Source organism: Salvelinus fontinalis, chromosome 10 (genome assembly GCF_029448725.1).
Source record: "Salvelinus fontinalis isolate EN_2023a chromosome 10, ASM2944872v1, whole genome shotgun sequence".
Lineage (NCBI taxonomy): Eukaryota > Metazoa > Chordata > Actinopteri > Salmoniformes > Salmonidae > Salvelinus > Salvelinus fontinalis.
Genome location: NC_074674.1, coordinates 9435259 through 9442493, shown reverse-complemented (window position 1 = coordinate 9442493; position 7235 = coordinate 9435259).

Here is a 7235-nt window from a genome sequence, read left to right as displayed (position 1 = left end):
ACTCTAATGAGGGCAAAAATAGGGGACAGGTGTGAAAGAGTAAATGAGGTCGTTAGGAGAATGAGAAACAGCTGGGAGCAGGAACGGAACGATAGAGAGAGAGCGGAGGAGGTAGAAAGGGAGGAGGAGAGAGAAGGATAGAAAGAGGGAAAGAACCTAATAAGACCAGCAGAGGGAAGCACAGGGACAAGACATGATGATCAAAAACATGACAGTACCCCCCCACTCACCGAGCGCCTCCTGGCGCACTCGAGGAGGAACCCTGGCGGCAACGAAGGAAATCATCAATCAACGAACGGTCCAGCACATCCCGAGAAGGAACCCAACTCCTCTCCTCAGGACCGTAACCCTCCCAATCCACTAAATACTGGTGACCACGTCCCCGAGAACGCATGTCCATGATCTTCCGTACCTTGTAAATAGGTGCGCCCTCGACAAGGACGGGAGGGGGGGAGGGAAGACGAACGGGAGCGCGAAGAAAAGGCTTGACACAAGAGACATGGAAGACAGGGTGGACGCGACGAAGATGTCGCGGAAGAAGCAGTCGCACAGCGACAGGATTGACGACCTGAGAGACACGGAACGGACCAATGAACCGCGGAGTCAACTTGCGAGAAGCTGTCGTAAGGGGAAGGTTACGAGTGGAAAGCCACACTCTCTGACCGCGACAATACCTAGGACTCTTAATCCTACGTTTATTGGCGGCTCTCACAGTCTGCGCCCTGTAACGGCAAAGTGCAGACCTGACCCTCCTCCAAGTGCGCTCACAACGTTGGACAAAAGCCTGAGCGGAGGGAACGCTGGACTCGGCGAGCTGGGACGAGAACAGAGGAGGCTGGTAACCAAGACTACTCTGAAACGGAGATAGCCCGGTAGCAGACGAAGGAAGCGAGTTGTGAGCGTACTCAGCCCAGGGGAGCTGTTCTGCCCAAGACGCAGGGTTTCGAAACGAAAGGCTGCGTAAAATGCGACCAATCGACTGATTGGCCCTTTCTGCTTGACCGTTAGACTGGGGATGAAACCCGGAAGAGAGACTGACGGAAGCACCAATCAAACGACAGAACTCCCTCCAAAACTGTGACGTGAATTGCGGACCTCAGTCTGAAACGGCGTCTAACGGAAGGCCATGAATTCTGAACACATTCTCAATGATGATTTGTGCCGTCTCCTTAGCGGAAGGAAGCTTAGCGAGGGGAATGAAATGTGCCGCCTTAGAGAACCTATCGATAACTGTAAGAATCACAGTCTTCCCCGCAGACGAAGGCAGACCGGTAATAAAGTCTAAGGCGATGTGAGACCATGGTCGAGAAGGAATGGGAAGCGGTCTGAGACGACCGGCAGGAGGAGAGTTACCTGACTTAGTCTGCGCGCAGTCCGAACAAGCAGCCACGAAACGGCGCGTGTCCCGCTCCTGAGTAGGCCACCAAAACCGCTGGCGAATAGAAGCAAGCGTACCCCGAACGCCGGGGTGGCCAGCTAACTTGGCAGAATGAGCCCACTGAAGAACAGCCAGACGAGTAGAGACAGGAACAAACAGAAGGTTACTAGGACAAGCGCGCGGCGACGCAGTGTGAGTGAGTGCTTGCTTTACCTGTCTCTCAATTCCCCAGACAGTCAAACCGACAACACGCCCTTCAGGGAGAATCCCCTCGGGGTCGGTAGAAACCACAGAAGTACTAAAAAGACGGGATAATGCATCAGGCTTGGTGTTCTTATTTCCCGGGCGATAGGAAATCACGAACTCGAAACGAGCGAAAAACAACGCCCAACGAGCTTGACGTGCATTAAGTCGTTTGGCAGAACGGATGTACTCAAGGTTCTTATGGTCAGTCCAAACGACAAAAGGAACAGTCGCCCCCTCTAACCACTGTCGCCATTCGCCTATGGCTAAGCGGATAGCGAGCAGTTCGCGGTTACCCACATCATAGTTGCGTTCCGATGGCGACAGGCGATGAGAAAAGTAAGCGCAAGGATGAACCTTATCGTCAGACTGGAAGCGCTGGGACAGAATGGCTCCCACGCCCACCTCTGAAGCGTCAACCTCGACAATGAATTGTTTAGTGACGTCAGGAGTAACAAGGATAGGGGCGGATGTAAAACGCTTCTTGAGGAGATCAAAAGCTCCCTGGGCGGAACCGGACCACTTAAAGCAAGTCTTGACAGAAGTCAGAGCTGTGAGAGGGGCAGCCACTTGACCGAAATTACGAATGAAACGCCGATAGAAATTAGCAAAACCGAGAAAGCGCTGCAACTCGACACGTGACTTAGGAACGGGCCAATCGCTGACAGCCTGGACCTTAGCGGGATCCATCTGAATGCCTTCAGCGGAAATAACAGAACCGAGAAAAGTGACAGAGGAGACATGAAAGGCGCACTTCTCAGCCTTCACGTAGAGACAATTCTCTAAAAGGCGCTGGAGTACACGTCGAACGTGCTGAACATGAATCTCGAGTGACGGTGAAAAAATCAGGATATCGTCAAGGTAAACGAAAACAAAGATGTTCAGCATGTCTCTCAGTACATCATTAACTAATGCCTGAAAGACAGCTGGAGCATTAGAGAGACCGAACGGCAGAACCCGGTATTCAAAAAGCCCTAACGGAGTGTTAAACGCCGTTTTCCACTCGTCCCCCTCTCTGATGCGTACGAGATGGTAAGCGTTACGAAGGTCCAACTTAGTAAAGAACCTGGCTCCCTGCAGCATCTCGAAGGCTGACGACATAAGGGGAAGCGGATAACGATTCTTAACCGTTATGTCATTCAGCCCTCGATAATCCACGCAGGGGCGCAGAGTACCGTCCTTCTTCTTAACAAAGAAAAACCCCGCTCCGGCGGGAGAGGAAGAAGGCACCACAGTACCGGCGTCGAGAGAAACAGACAGATAATCCTCGAGAGCCTTACGTTCGGGAGCCGACAGAGAGAATAGTCTACCCCGAGGGGGAGTGGTCCCCGGAAGGAGATCAATACAACAATCATACGACCGGTGAGGAGGAAGAGAGCTGGCTCTGGACCGACTGAAGACCGTGCGTAGATCATGATATTCCTCCGGCACTCCTGTCAAATCACCAGGTTCCTCCTGAGTAGAGGGGACAGAAGAAACAGGAGGTATAGCAGACATTAAACACTTCACATGACAAGAAACATTCCAGGATAGGATAGAATTACTAGACCAATTAATAGAAGGATTATGACATACTAGCCAGGGATGACCCAAAACAACAGGTGTAAAAGGTGAACGAAAAATCAAAAAGGAAATGGTCTCACTGTGGTTACCAGATACTGTGAGGGTTAAAGGTAGTGTCTCACATCTGATACTGGGGAGAGAACTACCATCTAAGGCGAACATGGGCGTGGGCCTCCCTAACTGTCTGAGAGGAATGTCATGTTTCCGAGCCCATGCTTCGTCCATAAAACAACCCTCAGCCCCAGAGTCTATCAAGGCACTGCAGGAAGCAGCCGAACCGGTCCAGCGTAGATGGACCGACAAGGTAGTACAGGATCTTGATGGAGAGACCTGAGTAGTAGCGCTCACCAGTAGCCCTCCGCTTACTGATGAGCTCTGGCTTTTACTGGACATGACATGACAAAATGTCCAGCAGAACCGCAATAGAGACAAAGGCGGTTGGTGATTCTCCGTTCCCTCTCCTTAGTCGAGATGCGAATACCTCCCAGCTGCATGGGCTCAGTCTCTGAGCTGATGGGAGAAGATGGTTGAGAGGCGGAGAGAGGAAACACCGTTAACGCGAGCTCTCTTCCACGAGCTCGGTGACGAAGATCTACCCGTCGTTCTATGCGGATGGCGAGTGCAATCAAAGAGTCCACGCTGGAAGGCACCTCCCGGGAGAGAATCTCATCCTTAACCTCAGCGTGAAGTCCCTCCAGAAACCGAGCGAGCAACGCCGGCTCGTTCCAGTCACTGGATGCAGCAAGAGTGCGAAACTCTATAGAGTAATCCGTTATGGATCGATCACCTTGACATAAGGAAGCCAGGACCCTGGAAGCCTCCTTCCCAAAAACAGAACGATCAAAAACGCGTATCATCTCCTCCTTAAAGTTCTGATAAACGTTAGAACACTCAGCCCTTGCCTCCCAGATAGCTGTGCCCCACTCCCGAGCCCGACCAGTCAGGAGCGATATGACGTAAGCGATCCGAGCTCTCTCTCCTGAGTATGTGTTGGGCTGGAGAGAGAACACAATATCACACTGGGTGAGAAAGGAGCGACACTCAGTGGGCTGCCCAGAGTAACAAGGTGGGTTATTAACCCTAGGTTCCGGAGACTTGGAAGACCAGGAAGTAGCTGGTGGCACGAGACGAAGACTCTGAAACTGTCCTGAGAGATCGGAGACATGTGCGGCCAGGGTCTCAACGGCATGACGAGCAGCAGACAATTCCTGCTCGTGTCTACCGAGCATTTCTCCCTGGATCTCGATGGCAGTCTTGCGAGAATCCGTAGTCGCTGGGTCCATTCTTGGTCGGATTCTTCTGTTATGCTGATGAAGGAGGACCCAAAAGCGACGTAATAGAAACAGAGTCTTTATTCCAGTCTTAGACAAAAAACGATACTCCTGATATATCTAAGGTAAAAAACAAAACAGGAAAACTGAAATCCTCTCGTCAGTAGAGATGAACGACTGGAGACGCGACCACTAGACACCTGCTCACACGCAGCATCTGATGAAGGCAAAAACACGACAGGGCGGAACAAGGACACAGAACAGCAAACATCAAACAAGAATCCGACAAGGACTGAAGCGGAAAACAGAGGAAGAAATAGGAACTCTAATGAGGGCAAAAATAGGGGACAGGTGTGAAAGAGTAAATGAGGTCGTTAGGAGAATGAGAAACAGCTGGGAGCAGGAACGGAACGATAGAGAGAGAGCGGAGGAGGGAGAAAGGGAGGAGGAGAGAGAAGGATAGAAAGAGGGAAAGAACCTAATAAGACCAGCAGAGGGAAGCACAGGGACAAGACATGATGATCAAAAACATGACAGTTTTAGCTAGAGCATTGATACATTGCCGGAAGCAAACCGTCTGTTTAGAGAGACTAATCGGACTCTGGTCAAAAGTAGTGCACTGTATAGAGAATAGGATGCCATATGGGACGCAGACATAAATATATTGTCTCAGCTCAGAGGGCTGGGAGAGGGGTGACAGAATCGTGAACCCAGTGTGCAGTGATGGTAACTTAAAAGCTCAATATACACTTGCAAATTTCAAAAGAGCGATACACACACACACACACACACACACACACACACACACACACACACACACACACACACACACACACACACACACACACACACACACACACACACACACACACACACACACACATACACACACACACACACACACACACACATTGGCGGCAGATTTCAGTAAAAACACTAAAAAAGAGAATATTAGAATCACCTTTGGTTAGGCACAAATTATCATTCTCATTGGACAAATTGAGATGCATTCATTCACCCCATCTCCACCACCGCATGTTCAAAACATTCTCTCTTGATTTAGAAATAATGGATAAGAGTTGGCTGTTGACCAGAGTTGGCTGTTGACCAGAGATGGCTGTTGACCAGAGTTGGCTGTTGAGTTGGCTGTTGACCAGAGTTGGCTGTTGACCAGAGTTGGCTGTTGAGTTGGCTGTTGACCAGAGTTGGCTGTTGACCAGAGTTGACTGTTGACCAGAGTTGGCTGTTGACCAGAGTTGGCTGTTGACCAGAGTTGGCTGTTGACCAGAGTTGGCTGTTGAGTTGGCTGTTGACCAGAGGTGGCTGTTGACCAGAGTTGGCTGTTGACCAGAGTTGGCTGTTGACCAGAGTTGGCTGTTGAGTTGGCTGTTGACCAGAGTTGGCTGTTGACCAGAGTTGGCTGTTGAGTTGGCTGTTGACCAGAGTTGGCTGTTGACCAGAGTTGACTGTTGACCAGAGTTGGCTGTTGACCAGAGTTGGCTGTTGACCAGAGTTGGCTGTTGACCAGAGTTGGCTGTTGAGTTGGCTGTTGACCAGAGGTGGCTGTTGACCAGAGTTGGCTGTTGACCAGAGTTGGCTGTTGACCAGAGTTGGCTGTTGACCAGAGTTGGCTGTTGAGTTGGCTGTTGACCAGAGATGGCTGTTGAGTTCGCTGTTGAGTTGACTATTGAGTTGGCTGTTCAAATCAAATCAATTTTTATTTGTCACAAACACATGGTTAGCAGATGTTAACGCGAGTGTAGCGAAATGCTTGTGCTTCTAGTTCCGACCATGCAGTAATATCTAACAAGTAATCTAACCTAACAATTTCACAACAGCTACCTTATACACACAAGTGTAAAGGAATGAATACGAATATGTACATACAAATATATAAATGAGTGATGGCCGAACGACATAGGAAGTAGATGGTATAGAGTACAGTATATACATATGAGATGAGTAATGTAGGGTATGTAAACATTATATAAAGTGGCATTAGATGTTGAGTTGGCTGTTGAGTTGACTATTGAGTTGGCTGTTGAGTTGACTATTAAGTTGGATGCTGAGTTGGCTGTTGAGTTGGCTGTTGAGTTGACTATGGATTTGGCTGTTGAGTTGACTATCGAGTTGGCTGATGAGTTGGCTGTTGAGTTGACTATCGAGTTGGCTGTTGAGTTGACTGTTGAGTTGACTGTTGAATTGGCTGTTGAGTTGGCTGTTGAGTTGACTATCGAGTTGGCTGTTGAGTTGACTATTGAGTTGGCTGTTGAGTTGATTATTGAGTTGGCTGTTGAGTTGGCTGTTGAGTTGACTATCGAGTTGGCTGTTGAGTTGATTATTGAGTTGGCTGTTGAGTTGGCTGTTGAGTTGACTATTGAGTTGGCTGTTGAGTTGACTATGGAGTTGGCTGTTGAGTTGGCTGTTGAGTTGACTATGGAGTTGGCTGTTGAGTTGACTGTTGAATTGGCTGTTGAGTTGGCTGTTGAGTTGACTATTGAGTTGGCTGTTGAGTTGGCTGTTGAGTTGGCTGTTGAGTTGACTATCGAGTTGGCTGTTGAGTTGACTATCGAGTTGGCTGTTCAAATCAAATCAATTTTTATTTGTCACAAACACATGGTTAGCAGATGTTAACGCGAGTGTAGCGAAATGCTTGTGCTTCTAGTTCCGACCATGCAGTAATATCTAACAAGTAATCTAACCTAACAATTTCACAAGAACTACCTTATACCCACAAGTGTAAAGGAATGAATACGAATATGTATATACAAATATTTAAA